The following is an 18,518-nucleotide window of genomic DNA, read 5'->3' as shown; positions in this document are numbered from 1 at the left end:
CAACCAAATGCATGTTAAAATTTTTGTGTCCATTGGAAGGACACAGACCAATAGGTAAATTCCTAATTTTATTTTACTTGTTAGGCTTTTTTTTTTTTTTTGGTCTGGAGAGAAAATTGATTAAAAAAAAGTTTTGCTTTCGGGTTTTTCTTTTGCTATTTATATCCATGAAGTCAATTTTATATATCTTATTATGGCAATAAGCTCTTATTCATAAAATGCTATGTTGTATTTTTCTATGTGAGCATTTACTTATTTGATTGTTATTTACCATTCCATTGTCCATCAGATGTGACACATACCATCCTAACTGAATTCCGGTAACATCTCTGATGATATTTAAACCACTTGTTTATTAAGCAATTTTAAAGGCACGTTGTTCACTTTAAAATTCTATACAATCATCTGATCATTTTCCTTTCAATGTGGCTAATAAAAATACAGGAAGGGGGGCTTCCCTGGTGGCGCAGTGATTGAGAGTCCGCCTGCCGATGCAGGGGACACGGGTTCGTGCCCCGGTCCGGGAAGATCCCACATGCCGCGGAGCGGCTGGGCCCGTGAGCCATGGCTGCTGAGCCTGCGTGTCCGGAGCCTGTGCTCTGCAACGGGAGAGGCCACAACAGTGAGAGGCCCGCGTACCGCAAAAAAAAAAAAAAAGAAAAATGCAGGAAGGGGTTAGATATTTCCAGAAAGTATCTCAAGTGATTGGGAACAATTGGTGCTTTCACATTTGCACACTTCCCTTTGGAGGGAAGTAATAAAACCCCCAAGTAATTACAGTCACATAGCCCTCCAGCTGTGTCATTCTGAGCACATAAATCACATCTTGTCAATATTACATCAGTCAAATGGGCCAAATAACAGTAATATATCTGAGTTCTGTATAACTATTAATAGAGTAAGAACAAGTAAATCTGAAATCTGAAAGGGTTCTATCCGGAACAGAATCTGTTTTCGTAAAAGGAAGTGAGAATTCGAACAATGACAGAAAGAGTTTATTTCTTGCCATCCACCCTCCAGGTTGTCAGAGAAGTCTTGTTAGATGTGCCTTAAGAGGATGCAGAGGAAGACCCTCCTATGTCCCTGTATCTCTGTCCACATTGTGTGTAATATCCTCCATGTCATCCTAATGTCAGACGCAGACAGCCTTTTCTGGACCTTATGGATTCTGAAGTCCGATTTGTGATTCTGACAATACCTTTATGCTGAGAGAATGTAGCTGTCTAGTTTATCTACCGTTGCAGAAACAGACGCAATGCACAGTATACACACCTCTAGCACTCATTTGTCTGAATTCGACTTTTAATAAGTATGGAACAGGAAAGCCACGCTTTCTTTCTAAAGTGCTTCAGAACATGTGGCAGTGGCTATCCCTTACATAAGTCAGCGTGTTTCTATCTATTTTCAAACATTGGTGGTCCCTAAGCCTTTCTGTCTTATACTTTTTGTGAAGTGGATGTATTCAGGAAGACATTATGGGATTTAAAAAAAAAGCCTCATCGTTCATTCATTTATTCATACACTTATTTGATAAAAAATAATTACCGGACTCCTACCATATGCCAGGCGCTCTTGTAGACACCAAGGATGCAGAGGTGAGCGATACCCTCACCGGTTTTGGTAGCAGTTGGGCATCCATCCAAGACGTTTCCTATAATGTGTGTGAAAAGAAGCATCGCTCCCACCGCCTTCCAGATATTCCCGCTTTACCCCGAAGTGGAGAGGAGGTCCTCAGGGTGACGTGTCCCTAGGCGCCCGGGGTGAGCGACGGGCCCAGGCGTGGAAGCGGGGCTGCGGCCGCCCGCGGCGGGAGCCCCCAAGTCCGGGCACCCGCTCTCCGAGCGGGGCGAGGCGGCGCGCTCCGCTCCAGGCCGCGCCCTCCGCCGGGGCCTCCAGGGGGCGCTCGCGCCCAGGCCAGGGGCAGCGCGCGTTTCCTCAGAAGGTGGGAACTCAGCTGAGAAGCCGTCCCCCGCCGCCCGCCGGCACCCCGCTCCCCCTTCCCGCTCCCCGGTACCCCCACCTCCCGCCCCGAGTGACTGAGGGCCGAGAGGCCCCGCCCCCGCCGCCCGGAGTGGACCCGGTGCCCGCGGAGCCCGAACTCCCGGCTGGGGCGTCTCTTCCATCCGCTGGCGCTGAGCAGCCCCGGAGCCCGCGGGGAGGGCGGTGCGACCGCCGACCCCGCCCACGGCCTTCACACAGCCCTGGGGATGGACCCGGCGGGCGGAAGCCCAGTCCGCCCTCGGGGCCGCGCGTCAGGTAAGAGGGTATGGGCCCTGTACCCGTCCCGGGCTGCGGCGCGAGACCAACCTTTGAGGCGCAGGCGTTCTCCCAGAGCCGCAGCTGATGTGTAGGAAGAGCTGCGCGCGGCGTCTTAGTCCGGGGAACTTTGGCCCTTCGTCTCGCCCCTGCCCTCCGCTCGGCTTGCTCGGCCCGGCGTGGGTGGGGAGGGGCCGACTTGCGCGTCCTGAGGGGAATCGGGGGCGGGGAGGCGCAGGGTCCCGGCTGGGGTGGCAGCGCCCCTCGTCCTGACGGCGGGGAAGGGCCGAGGGAGGGCTGTGCTGGGTTCCGGGGCTGGACCCGCCGCCGTGGGACTCAGCCTCTCCGCCTCCTAACCTCCCCTTCCCCGCCCTTACAGTAGGTTCCAATAATATTTAATTGGCTCTCGGGTTTAAAACTTATCCATAGGCTCGCAGGTCCCTTGATTCAGTCAAGTTCCTCTCCGCTCCTTCCTCAGTTAGAGAAAGTGCCGGGGGGGAGGGGGCGGGGGAGGGGACTGGAGGGACCCCTGAAGCGCTGGCCTGAGCCGACTGAAGAGGCCGGGACCCGCGCCGTCACAGACGCCAGAGGACCCTTAGGGCGGAGTCCAGGGGCACAGGAGGTGGTCCGAGCCGCGTCGAGTGAGTATTGATCACCGTCGAGTGAAGAGCGGGCTGACCCCTGAGAAGCAGTGAGGAAGATGCGTTACTCGTCCCCTCGAAGGAAGTGGGTGGCCTTTAAGGCTCTAGTTCCCCCACGCACACCCCACGCCCCGACCTCCAGGCCCGAGTGGCCCCTGGCGGCCGTGCAAGCCTGGCTTTCAGTCCCAGAACTTGCCAAGCTCCAGGAAGAGTCTGGGCTGCAGAGGTGGCCCCTGGGGGCTAGAGCTTAAGAAGTGCTGCACACCCCCGGGGGGTGGGCGGGTCCTGGAGGTGGAGGGAGGAAGGGTGGACGGAGTAGTGGGGCGGGGTAGGGAGGGGTGAGTGCCCTGGGAGACTTTGAGAAATACCCCCCGCACCCCCGCCCCCGCGACGAATCCGTTGATGCCGTAGGATTCCGGCGCCTTTTGGGAAGAGGTGCCTCTGCTTCTTTACTGCTGTGTTCAGAACGATGCAAAACCAACTCTTCATCCTCTTGCTGCTTTGCCAGGAGTTTTAAAGCACTGCTCTATTCTTGGCTCACTTGGTTCTTGGTTCCCCAAATAGCAGTTTTGAGCTGTCCAAGGTATTTATAAGTGTTCTCCTTAAACTGAGACTGAACCCTACTCTTCTGGAAAAACTACCCTAACTTGAGAGGAGATATTCTTTTCTGCCCATTCCTTCCTTCTGCTGCCCTCTTAACAATCCCTGTTCTTAAAGGTGTTTGTGTTTCAATTTTTGCTTTATGTGGAAACAACCTTCCCCCTGCACCCCCCAAAAAACTTTCCTAGAACATAGGTGTTTCAAACCCATGACAGTGTTTTGTAATTAGTATACACTGGTTAAACTGCATAGCAATCCCCCCAAGAGCCAGAGGCTAGCAACAACTTTACTACTTATTTTATTTGATGCCCTTCAAGTTTAGGAAGGTACCATTTTTATTACCCAGCAGATAAGACAGAGCCCTGGATGGCTGTGGCTGTGATTAGGTAACTTCTGATGTTTTCATTTCCCTTACTGAGCTGCTGCTTCTAGATTAAATTCGTTTTATTGCCTGTTCTTTTTTTTTTCGGTTCGCGGGCCTCTCACTGTTGTAGCCTCTCCCGTTACGGAGCACAGGCTCGGGAGGCGCAGGCTCAGCGGCCACGGCTCACGGGCCCAGCCGCTCCGCGGCATGTGGGATCTTCCCGGACCGGGTCACGAACCCGTGTACCCTGCATCGTCAGGCGGACTCTCAACCACTGCGCCACCAGGGAAGCCCCTGCCTGTTCATTTTTAAAGAAAGACTGACAAAGTCACTCTAATAGATCAGGGGGTCTGAGCTCAGAGTAGGTCAAAGGTGCTCACATGTAGGGAGGTGGATAAAAATAGCAGGAGGGGACTTCCCGGGACTTCCCTGGTGGCGCAGTGGTTAAGAATCCGCCTGCCAATGCAGGGCACACGGGTTCGAGCCCTGGTCCGGGAAGATTCCACATGCCGCGGAGCAACTAAGCCCGTGCGCCACAACTACTGAGCCTGTGCTCTAGAGCCCGCGAGCCACTACTACTGAGCCCACGCGCCAAAACTACTGAAGCCCGAGTGCCTAGAGCTCGTGCTCTGCAACAAGAGAAACCACTGCAATGAGAAACCCGTGCATCCCAACGAAGAGTAGCCCCTGCTCTCTGCAACTAGAGAAAAGCCTGCGCGCAGCAACAAAGACCCAACGCAGCCAAAAATAAATAAATTTATTTTTAAAAAAAATAGCAGGAAGGTTGGCAAGTACAGCCAGGTCACCTGTGTTAATTGTGCACACTAATAAGGCCAGCATCTCCTCGTTTATCTCTGGTGGGAAGTTCTGATGGTTTCACGGGATCAAACTGAAACTGCATCAAAACTGAGTGGAAGTATCCATCCCCAGTAGGAGTGGCTGTTGTATCCTGGATAGTTTTTAAATGGTCGGAGAGGAGGAGCTTGCCTGCAGTGGAACCAAAGGTCTGCTCACGTGTCAGCATGTGAAAGCGCTCATGGACATCAACCCTATACCGTTCCTGTGAGCGCTCAGTTTCATATTTATTCTTCCAGACACACTCCCAGCATCATTTATTGGGAGCAGGAGCCGATGGGGTCCAGTGTGCTTCCCAGCGTTAAGACAAACACTTTCCTTGAGCTTCTAAATATTTATTTAAAAATAGTTGCTCTGAGGTTTGTGAGTTGTTTTTCAGTTGTGCTTAAAAGACTTCCTATTTATTTCCAGGTCTCTGGTAGCAACATGGCATTTTGCTTGAATCATTGGTTTGTCTTAAGGAGACCTTGCTTTGGGAGATTTTGATTAAAAAGTGCCTTTTACTACAGGGTTTCTTGATCTGCATGTAGACTTCTGATTTTAAAATACTGCATTTCAGTTAGTAGGAAGCAAAGATATTATCTGTTTCCAGAAAAGTTTCATGTAGTATTCCAGAAAATAGAGGCTTTGATTCATCCCATCCTCAGATGATTGGAGTCCATCATAGTGTCTGAACAGCTTTAGATTATATTGACTAGAAGGAATAATCACAGAGAAAAAAAAAGGGTTACTTGGAATCTTTATTCTCATCTGCATTTGAGTCTTTTGCAACCCAACTGAATGTATTTATATGATTTGCACCATGCATTTCTCTGTCTTCTTTTCACAAGTTCCCTGAAATGTAACACTCTGGACCTTTACCACCACCTTTATTTACATAAAGAAAGGATTTTTCCATTTAGAGATAAACATGTTGGAGGTGGGTAGTTAATATTGTGTATAATCAATGTCCCACATTTTCAGAGGGGCCTCAATCCAGAACAAAGAATGAGAAGAGGACTCTGATGGTAGCTGCCCCACTGATTGGGAGAAGGTCTCTATACCAGTTGGGAAAGTCACTGCATGAGTCTTTGTATTTTTTAATCAGATATATGATCAGAGGATCTGTACTGCATGCATTTTGAAGAGAAAAGGGGCTGAATTTGTTCTCTATATTTACTTTTCCCATGTTTGTCACATTAATATTTAAAAAACAACAAACAAAAACCCCTTTGTATCCCTGCAGTAACCCATATTGCCTTGGCAACAGTAGCTAGCCCGGTGGAGTCACAAAATATCAAGACAGAAAATTTTAAACACACTTAAAATGTCAGATGGTTCAAGATCATCCTGTAATGCATTAGAACTGACCTTCCAGCATGTAATACAGTTGCTTTTAACTGCCTTTCTCCTGATTGAATGTAGATGGGAAAGACAGATTACAGAACTTAAATTCTTTTTAGGATGTTCTAAAATTTTATGGTTTTTCTTTTGAGGGAAGCATTCTTTGAAAATTAAGGGGGGTAGAATTACAAATCCTTTCTTTGAGTGAGGTGTTCTTATGGAGATTGGTGATAAGTCCAAAATCAAGCTCAATCAATGGGTCAGGCAAGATGTGCTCTCTTTTTTATGCTATTTGAAATAGACAATATATAGTAGAACCTCAATTAGCATTAAACTCAGTGGATATCTGCTAAAACTGTGACTGCAGAATAAAAACATAGTAATGCCTATATATACTTGAAGTCTTTTCTGTACTAGAAATCTCATTTATGTGGGAGCTTTCTGTTTAGTGTATGAACTACTAAATGTATACAAAGTATAGTATATGTTTTCCGTAAGTTAGCAAATGCTGCGAAGTCCTGCATAGACTTCATGACCCAACTATAGGACATTTTGGAGTAATGCTTTCATCTCTTTTTTTCTTCCTCTCATTTTAAAATCTCAATATATTTTTCTGTATTGTTGTATTGATTTATTTTTGTTTGCTGTTACAAACTCGTTTTTTTTTTTTTTTGGACTGAAGAGAGGAAAAAATTTAATAACTGGATAAACCTATCTTTCTCTTCCTTCCCCAGAGAAAAGAGCTGAAATGTTAGCCCAGATTATTGGCTCTGAAAGAGCCAGAAAACTCTTTGAACTGAAGTGACCTTCTCATTTCAGAGGTCAGAGTTTAACCTTCTTATTTCAGCCCTGAGAAAATGGAAGCCAAAGTTTATGTGATTAGATACTAGTTGATGACAACATCTGTGTCCTTGATTATTCAAAACACTTTTGCCGATTGGGTATCAGGTGTCTAGAAAGGGAGGCAGCTGTAGGTGGAATTTCATATGGTGTTACAGACAGTGTTATAGACTAATGATGCCAATTGAAATTATTTATGTTGTTAATCATTAATAATAAACATCACATCGTATCATGAACATTTTATCCTTTAGTAAAGTCAAGCTGCCACTCATCTACATTTCTACTGTCAGATTCCCAAAGCAAAAATCTCTTAGTTATTCTACTTTTTGCTAATTACAAAGTTAAAATTTTTTAGCAGAAGACTTCTTGTTTCTCAAAATGGAGGGTTAGGTTAGTTGGATCCCGTTAAAAAAAATTGAAAAGTTGAAAAGACTTGACAAGTGGGACTCTCTGGCTAGTTTTTTGGATAAAAGACTGTTTTCAGAATAATATTTGGAAGGGTTGGTGGGAGCCGGGAGTCAAAACTGCCTATGCCGCAGGGGAATTGAAGACAGCACCCAGCTGACCAAGGTTGTTAACCCTGCTCGGGTAGGAGGGACGGAGGTCAAGTCCAGCAGGGAAGGCAGTTCTGGAAGACTTTCCCTATAGCCTTTAACCCCAAAGTGCAACGGCATCAGCGTGAGTTAAGCGAAACTAAATATGCCCTTCTGCATCACAACCACAAGAGACTAGAAAATGCTACTTGGAAGTGAGCAGAACAAGAGGAAGAAGGAAAAGAAAATAATCCCATAGAAAATTGGCCACAGACCAGTCCTCACAGGCATTTGCATTTTGGGCACATACAATCTGAGGGAGCCAGAGAAAGTCAAGCCTTAAATTTGGTTTGACTTGGTTTCCAAGTAATGGAGTTTCCAAGAGTCTAACCGGCAAATGCAAAATGCAGAGGAGGAAGCATATTCATCTCAGGCCGCAGGAAAACCTCACAGGCAGTTTTCAAGGTCAGTAGCAAATGCACACTTATAGGTAACCAAGCTCACAAGAAAGCAAGACAATAGGAGGGAGAATCAGCCAAAAACAGGACAGCAGGAAGAGGTTGTGTAGACTGCTGCTATCAGAATTCTCAGGCTCAGATTATAAAGCCACTTTGCTTACTGGGTTTAAAAAAATAAATGACAATATTGGAAATGTTTGCAGAAAACAGAAAGCTACAGAAATAAGCCAGATTGGTTAAGGAACCAAACAGAATTTATATATATTTATTATAAACTCTGTATGTATTTGTTATAAATTTATATGGACATCTTTGGCAGCAGATTGGATACTAGAATACAGCAGATTAGTGAACTAAAAATAACTCAGAATATATATCATCAAGAATTTACAACAGGGAGTCAAAAATATGAACAACAGAGGAAAGAAACCTAGAAGAGACAGAAGTTTGAACACATGTTTTTAAAAATAGACATTCTTTAACAATAAGAATTCTTAAAAGAAAATGACTACAATATCATCACACCTAAATATTTATAATAATTCCTTAATACTTTCAAATATCTATTCCATCTAACATACATTTGATCAAAATTCCAGAAGGCAAGGAAAGAGATAATAGGGGAGATTCAATATTTAAAGAAATAGTGACAAACTTTTCCAGTGCTAATAGAAATACTATTCCCTGACTCACTGGCAAGTTAATACCAAGAAGGATCATTTTAAAATCCACACCTACATTCAGCAGAGTAAAACTGAAGAAAACTAAAAATAGAGGGGTGAGGGGGAGAGGGAAGAAGAATAGCCAGAGAAAAAGTCAGATTAGCTTTGAAGAAAGGACAGTTGGACTTGTTGATTTTTTAAAAATAAATTTATTTATTGTATTTATTTATTTTTGGCTGCGTTGGGTCTTTCGTTGCTGTGCTCCGGCGTTCTCTAGTTGTGGCAAGAGGGGGCTACTCTTCGTTGTGGTGCACGGGCTTCTCATTGCAGTGGCTTCCCTTGTTGTGGAGCATGGGCTGTAGGCACGTGGGCTTCAGTAGTTGTGGCATGCGGGCTTCAGTAGTTGTGGCTCGCGGGGTCTAGAGCACAGGCTCCGCAGTTGTGGCGCACAGGCTTAGTTGCTCCGCGGCATGTGGGATCTTCCCGGACCAGGGCTCAAACCCGTGTCCCCTGAATTGGCAGGTGGATTCTTAACTACTGCGCCACCAGGGAAGCCCCGGACTTGTTGATTTCTGAACAGCCACAATGGTAGCCAGGAACCAGTGGTATGATCTCTTCAATATGCTAATAGAAAATAGTTGCCAGCGAAAAATCCTACATCATCAAAAGTGACCTTTGAGATGCAAAGTCATGTGCATTTTGTAATCCTAAAGTCTTGTATTTTATAAGATTCTGTAAGTGCAGTGAGCCGCACAATTAAGGACAAAAGCATGTGACTTGAATCACTGCCTAATAAGTCTTTACATCCTTGTACTCTCTTATTTCCACCTTTCTCCCTATCAAATTATCACCACTATCAGTTATCTAATATTAATTTCTCCACTGACACAATTTTCCTCTATGATTTAAAAAATTAGTTTTGTTTAAATTTATCATCAACAGGGCATGGAATGAAGATAAAAGGATACTTTGGAGAATATGGCCCCATTCATACTTTCTCATCCATGTGCTTTTTAAAAACAGAAAATAACTAGATTTTGTGTTTACAAGAGTATTGCGGAAGATGTGCCATCAAATATACTAATTGCTAGAGCTTTTGGGGGAAGCAATATGGCAGTATGTCTTGAGAACCTCAAAGTGTTCACTTCCTTTGGCCTGGTGATTCCACGAGTGTGGAATCTATCCAAGAGAAGATGGAATACACACTACACACCCGGTACACACAGCATCACAGTACAGAAAAGTCATTTTGCAAAAGATACACGTCAAATTATATTTATAATAATGAAAAATTGGAAGTAACTTATAAGTCCAACAATTTAGGGAACAGCTTAAAATTTTTGATTCAGTCATACGATGGAAATTTTGTAGCTTTTTAAAAATGATGTCTAATGATACAGTAATAGAAGAAAATACATATGGTCCAATATTAAGAGGAAAAAGCAAGATACAAAGTTGTTTCTACAATATGATTTTCTACATTAAAAGATTTGAGAGAAACCTATACAAATGCTACATTGGTTCCTCTTGGGTAATAATATCATAGATGATTTTTCTCCCTCTTCCTTAGTCTTTTTTATACTTTCTAAAATACAACAAATATATATTATTTTAATAATCAGAAAATTATTTAAAAATCTAATTAGTATCTCTTAAGCTGGGTGAGGAGACTCAGGTGTTCATTTTGTCATTTATTTTTATTCCTTACATATGTCTATCATACTTACGTAATATAACAATTAACAAAGCAAAATATAAATAGATGACTTGTAGAGGTAGGATATAACCATATATAATGTTACTTAAAAGTCAGGAATCAGGGCTTCCCTGGTGACGCAGTGGTTGAGAGTCCGCCTGCCGATGCAGGGGACATGTGTTCGTGACCCGGTCCGGGAAGATCCCACATGCCACGGAGCGGCTGGGCCTGTGAGCCATGGCCGCTGAGCCTGCGCATCTGGAGCCTGTGCTCCGCAACGCGAGAGGCCACAACAGAGAGAGGCCCGCGTACCATAAAAAAAAAAGTCAGGAATCAAAAGGTGTTGTGTCCCCTGTCTGGGCATTCACAGAGACTATATAACTCACTAATAGTAAACATCAAAGAAAGTAAAATGGACAATAAAGAAATGTGTTATTTATGAACTAAATATTAATAACCCCAAATTTGTTTACATGTCAAATTGAGTACATCCAAATTGTCTATTTAAATAAAAATAATCTTTTGCTACATCCCAGCAGTCAATAACAATAGAAGAAAAAGTTTATCTCATCTAGCTGTTAGAGAAATATGTCTTCTTTAGAATAAAACTTCCACAGATTATAATTTCAATGTTATTGAAATCATACAGCCACACAGATATATATATATATTTTATACATATATATAACATATATATCTATATATATTATACACACTTATCAAGAATTTAGAATAGGGAGTCAAAAATATAGAAAATACAAAGTAGAAGACCTGAAAGATACACTGAGGCCTAACGTACACTTTTAAATAACACATTATTTAGAATATATAAATATATCCTAACTTATCGTAAATTATATAATTCCGAAATTATGCAAAGGTCACTTGAATGAACATGACAGTATGACTGTGACTTGAACATTACCTGGCTAGCAGGTCCCTGAGAGGGTCAAGGGCGGGAAAGAGATTTTGTTAAAAGCAGATTCCTAGCCATGTTGGTTTCTTCTGTTTTCTCCTCCTCCTGTTCCTGCTCTGTATTCTTTATCACTAAGAGTCATCCTGGTCTCTCCTTCATCTCCCACAGCCAGTTACCAAGTCCTGCTGATTTTACTTTGTAAACATTTCTCAAATATGCCGCTTCTTCCTTACCCTGCTCTCATTGCCCTATGGAGGTCCCATTCTCTACCTGGAATATGGCCTTAGCCTCATGACGGGTCTCCCTGCCGGCTTCACACACCTGCTGGAGAGATTCCTATGAGATACATATCTGTTGGCATTCCTTCCAGGTGTCATTCAATTCCACAAATACTTTTTTAGCACCATTTAAGTACCAAGCACTGTTTTAGGCACTGAACACACCAGTGAACAAGATGGATCAAGTTCCTACACTCAAGGAACTTAAATTCTAATAGGAATAAATAATTCAAAGACATGCTTGGATGTTCTTTCTAAGACCTGGCCTCTCCTGCCTTCCTTCACCCATCAAATGCTGGCATTTCTGCCCATGGTTTACGTTTGGGTAGTATTCAGCTTTTTGTGGTTCAGCTTAGGAATCATTTCCCCCCTGAGAACCTTTATGAGCTTCATACTGGGCTAAGTGGTCCTTTTCTGTGCCTCATAGCACCATGTGTATAACTTTATTACAGCACCTCCCACATTTCATTAAAATATGTGTTTGTCTCCTTCATGAGGTAAGCATTTGAGGAAGGAAATTATGGCTTAATCATTTTTGTAATTCCAATGGTCAATGCAAGTGAAGGTAGAAAAGATGGGAAGCAGGATTAATAGGTTAAAAAAAAGTTGGAGTGATACTGGTTTAACATATCTAGTCTGATGGAGGAAGGAAGGCTTCCTTGGCTGGGACAGTAAAATATTGTGAGATAGAAAGGTTGGGGCAAAAAGAGAAGATCTTGCTTGTGGTCATATGTGGCACTTCCTCAACACTGGTTTGTTTATGAATGTGGATGTAACATGAGTGTGGCCTTTGCTGTTAACACAGGAGGCTGCTTGTTCTAAATAGACAATTCTCTGCAAAGGACTAAATCAAACCACTTTATTGTTCCTGTGACCCTTGTCACTTGCCTCCCAGGTCTTTTGGTCCCTGTGGAAGTCATGGGAACAAGGAATCCGGATACTTTGATCTGGTCATGGAGAAATATAACCCCATGAAAGTAAGGATGAGATGCTCCTGTCCAAGTTTATATCTTTTCTTACCTTGTACTATTAGTTAAACTATTTAGCTACTAAGCCCCTTAGTAAGTAATTAGGAAGCATTAAGTTATTAAGCAGGAGCAGCATAGAGCCAGTAGTGATTATCCTCAATCCCTAAATGGAGAGCAAATACAAACAAGAGTTATTTTAGTGAATGGAGAAAATAGGTAGAGCATCTAGCCACAATCACTAGTTAAGCCATTAACAAAGAAGATCACTTTTCCTAGGCAGGGTGACATTGAATGCCAGAAATGAACTGAATCAAATAAGCATTAACAGCACAACCAAAAAGCCACAATGCAATCCTAAGATGGGGTGCAAGGCAGGATCCATATCAGTTATCCTGTTCTAAGTAGTAACAGAAAAACCCAATGCAAGCATGTGTAATCAGTAGAGAGGATTTATGGGACCATGAAAAGGAAGATTCCTAGGTAAGGAAGTGAACTAATCAGGAGAGATTAACACTGTAACTGATAACTTTAAAATTCTGGTGATTTCAGGACTTCCCTCGTGGTCCAGTGGGTAAGACTCCGTGCTCCCAGTGCAGGGCGCCCAGGTTCGATCCCTGCTTGGGGAACTAGATCCCACATGCCGCAACGAAGATCCTGCATGCCACAACTAAGACTCAGCACAGCCTAAATAAATAAAAATAAAATATTTTTTTTAATTCTGGTGATTTCACACAATGTAAATTTGTTTCTCCGTGCAGTTCGGTCCAGTGTTCCTGGTCAAGCAACCGTCCTGAGATGCTGTCCTCCAAATGGCTACCCAGGCTCTCTCCATTGTGGTTCTCCACTCAGCCAGCAGATGGGGAAAGAAAAAGGAAGATCACTAGAGAAGAGGCAGGCTTGAAAGGGGAGACATCGATTTGGTCCACATTCCATTGGCTAGAACTCAGTCATATGGCCAAGGAGGCTGGAAAAAGTAGTGAGCTGTGTGCCCAGGAAAAAAAGGAAACACTAGCAAATATTTAACTAGTTTTTGCCAGCTGCAATGGGAGCTAAATGTTTTCTGGCTTATTTCCAATGAAAATAGAGTGCCTCAGTCCCTGTATTCTAAGAAAGACACTGAGATTCACCTTGAGTCACAGGCACATCCCTGAACAGACGAACTGACCAGGGGACTGCAATGGGCTGATGGCCTCAAGCCCACCAGTCCACCTGTTGAATGAGAGGTGGGGTCGGCTTTCCCTGAAATGTCTGGACTGCACGGGAAAGAGGTAAATATCAGAGAGATAATGTAAGTACTATTAGGAAGTAGGAACAGATAAGTGAACTAACAATGTCCACCTAAGTTCCTCATCCTAGAAAAATGGAATATCAAAAAGATGACGAGATAGCTCAAGGATCTGGAGAAAACCATGGGCAAGACATGTGACCTGGTTATTGAAACTTGTGCCTGCCAGGCACTCAGGCACTGGGAATGAAGCAAGAGCCCTGTTCCTGGCAAACCTGTGTAAAGCTGAGAAAGTAGCAAGGAACAATAACTCTGTCCTTTAAACTGAGCACCTGCCTTTGGGTCCCTTAGATTCTCCTGAATCTGCGGGCATCACTAAATCCCTGAAGTAGAGAGGTCCCAGTTTAGGTTAGAAGGCTACAGAGGCTGGAAGTAAGAGAAATTGCTAGGCTTAATATTCCAATGTCATTCATTCCATGAATGATGTAGAGATTTATTCAAGGAAATGAGCATACACGTTTTCTCATTAAAAGGACCAAAACTCCATGCATTTTTCTGGGTGATAGGTTTTGAACCTATTGTTTCTTCAGCTGGTACTTTCAGTCCGTTTATTGTTTCCAGAGAATGTCTCTAATCACAAATGAACTGTCTTTTGGCCCAGCTAAAGTCGATGTATTCTCCATCCATTCTCTCATATAAGAATATAAAGAGAACTTTATTTCTAGAGTCCCACACTCCTTGATCTTGTGAAATTCTTATTCATTTTTAATATTCTTTGTTTTTCAGATTCACAGCAGCTAAATGTACTCAGGACTCTCCGATTACCACTGTCTTTCCAATTTGGGACTTGGCTGTCATCAATCCAGGGAAAGATATTCAGGAAACTTTCCCTTTAAGGTTAGAAGTGCTTTGAAATCTAGAGCATATTCCTGAAACACCATCGTGTTTCCTGAACAGACCTGTTCAGTGAAGTTTCCCACCCTTCACTACAAGCCCTAAGTGGTAACAGCCCAGTGGAGGCGTGGGGAGAGAGAGAGAGGATGTACAGAAGAGGGACAGGCATTCAGAGACAGAATACTGGTGCTTTGGTCTCTGTCGCCCCACTCCAGCCAGGGGGCGCTTCAGAGTAGAGATCACCATCTTTTAACCCTGTCAAACCTGGACACTACACATGTGTGCTCAGAGCAAGGCACCAATTCAACAAACATTTTATTTAGGGCTTATCATATTCCAGGCTCTGTTGTTAGGGAAAGCATCCCCCAGTGAGAGGATCAACATATGGAAATAATTTAAATATCTATCTATCTATCTAATGACTATTAGAAAAACCACAGAATTATCTTAAAAGATGAGCTAGAATCATATGTATTGACAGGGAAGGATACTCGAGACTTACGGTGAGGGGAAAAAGTTTACTAACAGGCTGTATAGTATGGTCCCTGTTTTGATTGTTTTTAAAGTATAGATAAATGATCAGAGTTGGATTTACGGCAAGGCTAAGGCTCAGAAGCTCTCACTTGCAGAGATCTTGTTCAAAACTCTGAACTTAATTTTGTATTTTTCATAAAGAGGGTCTCCAAAAAAGCATAAGTATGAGGTCAAAATCTGAATCATTCCCTGATATTTATATACATGACCAACTTTATGGCCAACCGTGGTTATCTCAGGCAGTTGGAATGCAGAGACTTTCTCTTTTCTATCATCCCAAAGAATGCCTCCTGAAATTCCTTTATAGCCATCCCTTCTCTTACCCATAACCCCTGGCCAGCCCTCCCTGTGTTTCTACACCTATCTCTGAGTGAGATAACTCATGGGCTTTGTAAACAGAAGTCCATTATTCAAATAGTAGATACTATCTCTACCCTATGTCCCAGCCAACCTATGGGACACCCTCTCTCATCATCTTCCTCCAAGTTCTGCTTTTCCCTGTTTCCCAGTGACCAGTATCATGACCTTCCACTTCATTCCTTTTAACCAATATTCCCTTAATCTCCTATTGTCTGTTTCTCTCCCACTCTGCTCATTTTCTGACAAAAAGCAAAGACCAAAAATTACATATATGTGTTTCTAGGACAGAGACTTTATTTCTCACTAGTGATAAAAATTTTCTAGCACAATAAATATGCCTAAAATCTACTTAAAACTTAAGACAAATAAAAATAGCTAGTAAAGTCCATAAAACCAACAGCAGTACTTTAATTAGATTATGGTGCTTTTTTGCATATGTTTTCCTTATGTGGTAATGTTTGGTGCCCAGAGAGGCTTAGGGCTATTTACTGCTGTCTAAAATTGGCTTTTTGGACCAGCTACACTTCCTTAAGCATCTTCACATTTTTTTTATTTTGCATTACAAATCAAAAATGCTACATTCAGCCAGTAGTTCAGTGCAATTAGTAGACTGTGAACTATTTGATCATCATGGAATCAGTGCAGTAATTATCTGTGATTAAACTTAATTTACGTGAATTGAATATGCAAGAAATATAATTTAACTGTACCCTGTATTAGTTCAAATTAAGTTCAACTGCATATAATAGTTAGCTGCTTTCTCTTGCAAAGGGATTTTACAAATTCTAGGCAGTTTGGGGTTGCCGTGGCCAGGTGTCCCAAATTCTTTAAGAACTCAATCTCCTTCTGGCTGTCAGCTCTTATAATCTCTAAAGTGTGGGCCTGGTATTCATGGTCTAGGAAGGTAACTGGCTCTCCGGCCATCTCATCTATGTTCCAGGCTGGCAACAGATGAGGAAGAATAAACACATAAACACTTAATAAGGAGACTTCACCCAGAAATGCTGCACAGTATTCTCACACCTCTATGGCAAATACCCCAACATCTGACTCAGTGAACTGTTCATGAGAATAGGAAATGTCATCTTTTAATTGGACTGCAATGCACCAACTAAAAATTTGGGATCTCTTACTAAAGGAAAAGGGGAGATTAGGTTGAGTGAAGAAATTTGCATTCCCTGCCACGGTCTTAACATAAATAATATCATGATGATCTAAAGATGTTATATCTCTTCATAATACTTTGAATTCTGTTAAAAGATAAAGCACATAAAAACCTTAATAAAAAAAAGTAAAACCTAGTTCAATCAGTATAGTGAATCATCAGAATTTAAATAGATTCATAGTGTCAGCAGTGCACAGATGGGCTGCATTTGAGCAGAGGTTGCTTGGAAGGATGCAGAATACTCAGGAAGCAACCACTTCTTTTCCGTCATTGGGAAACGGGTAAAAGCAGAACTTGGAGGAAGATGATGAGAGAGGGTGTCTTATGGGCTGGCTGGGACATAGGGTAGAGATGGTATCTACTCTTTGAACAGTTGTGGTCATGAAGATCTGGAAAGTGCATATCAGATCTGCGTGTTTGACTGTGGAATTCAGTGCTGCAGGACAGAAGGAAGCAGAAGGTAAGGTTCCTGTCCCAAAAGGCGTTTCCATTTAGGCTGGGAAACAAGTTCAATAAATCCTTCAACTTTTCATATATTCAGTATACAAGAGCTCTCAGTACAGTGATAGAAGACAATCCACAAGTCGGTGTGTGATTTTTTTTTTTCCAGTCAAATGCATAGACGATTGGTGCTGTAAGTGATTGCATGTGTTCTGCTGATGAGGCAGTAAGAGTGTAACTAAAGGAGGAAGAGGTTTGAAAAGGAGTGGGTAAGGAAATCCAGATTGCAGATTGGGGAGTTAACATTTATTGAGCTCCGCTCTGTGTCAGGCACTTTGTCAGGTGCTTTATGTAATCTGTGGGATAATTACTGTTATTCCATTTTTCAGATGAGGAGTCTGAGGCTCACATCAGTAATTTCTTGCGGTTGAGCAGCCAGCCAGGAGAGAGAGCAGAATTTGAATGCGGGTCTGTCCCAAAATATATGCTGTTTCCATTACAGAATTCCACCCCAGATAGGAGTTGGGGTGGGATAGTGTTGTATAAATGTGTTGCCATCCAAGCCTCACTAGCTGGGAGGTTCTGGATGAGGTCACATGTATATATTCAGATTTCACTAGCTCAAAGTCTGTATCACTCATTTAAGAATTCTGATTTTCACCCAGTGAATCCATCTGCACTACTACCCGCATTGGCCTCTTCCATCTGGGAAAACTCGCCCTCACTGACCTTGACTGCTCCATGCAGAACCCCCCCACCCCACCATGATTCTCTCGGTCCTGAGAGTTTAGCAGTTTCTTTTACTGTCAGAAGCCACAGTGATTCCATGACATAGCAGGGTTGATTGATTCACTCGAATATTTATCAGGGGCTCTGTGAGATGGAGAGGTGAGCTAGAGCTCTGAACCTGGCTCTGACACAGAGGCAGGTGTTGGTTTAGTGAGAGGAGGCCGACAATAAGCATGATAATTGCTAATTGTGGTAAATGCTATTAAGAAAATAGACGGAGCAATGCGATAGGGAATAATGACAGGCAGTGGGAGGGTGTTAGGGCTTCGAAGGAGACAGCCATTTCTTTTCATAAAGCCAGTTTATTTTTTTTTAACTCCTTGGAGCAATCATTCATATCAGGGTAGCTGGGCCAATATAAAATGAAGCAGCAGTTATGATGCCTTCCCTGGAGCCATCATTCCCCTCTAAATCCCACGCACAGTGCAGAATCCTACCAACCTCTCCTTCGTCCCTCCAATGGTTCTGAAACTTGGCTAAGTTATCAGAATCACTGGGAGATCTTTCAGAATACCTGGGCTCTGCCTTTAGAGACTAGAGTTAGTTGGTTTGGGATGGGTTTCAGGCATGAATTTTAAAGTTCCCAGGTGATTCTAGTATGTAGGCAAGAGTGCAAATCACTGGTCAGAGCAGTGGTTCTCAAACCACTTGAGCATCAGAATTGTCTAGAGGGACTAGTCATTGCTCTGCTGCCTCGTTTCCATTGCCTGGCCCAGG

The 18,518-nt window shown here is 43.0% G+C and overlaps 1 long non-coding RNA gene across 1 annotated transcript; it reads left to right on the top strand.

The window, feature by feature from the left end:
• Positions 1-2,020: 2,020 nt before the first annotated feature.
• On the top strand, positions 2,021-17,426 carry LOC113628815 (uncharacterized). Its single transcript, XR_003436261.1, has 3 exons — positions 2,021-2,256; positions 13,152-13,661; positions 14,405-17,426. It is a non-coding gene; the product is annotated as an uncharacterized LOC113628815 (long non-coding RNA).
• Positions 17,427-18,518: the final 1,092 nt, after the last annotated feature.

The sequence above is a fragment of the Aethalodelphis obliquidens genome, unplaced genomic scaffold (assembly GCF_003676395.1).
Source record: "Aethalodelphis obliquidens isolate GAN/ISIS:26980383/991018 unplaced genomic scaffold, ASM367639v1 scaffold25, whole genome shotgun sequence".
Taxonomy (NCBI): Eukaryota; Metazoa; Chordata; class Mammalia; order Artiodactyla; family Delphinidae; genus Aethalodelphis; species Aethalodelphis obliquidens.
The sequence above is the reverse complement of the archived record's forward strand: the minus strand, read 5'-3'. Positions and strand labels throughout refer to the sequence as shown.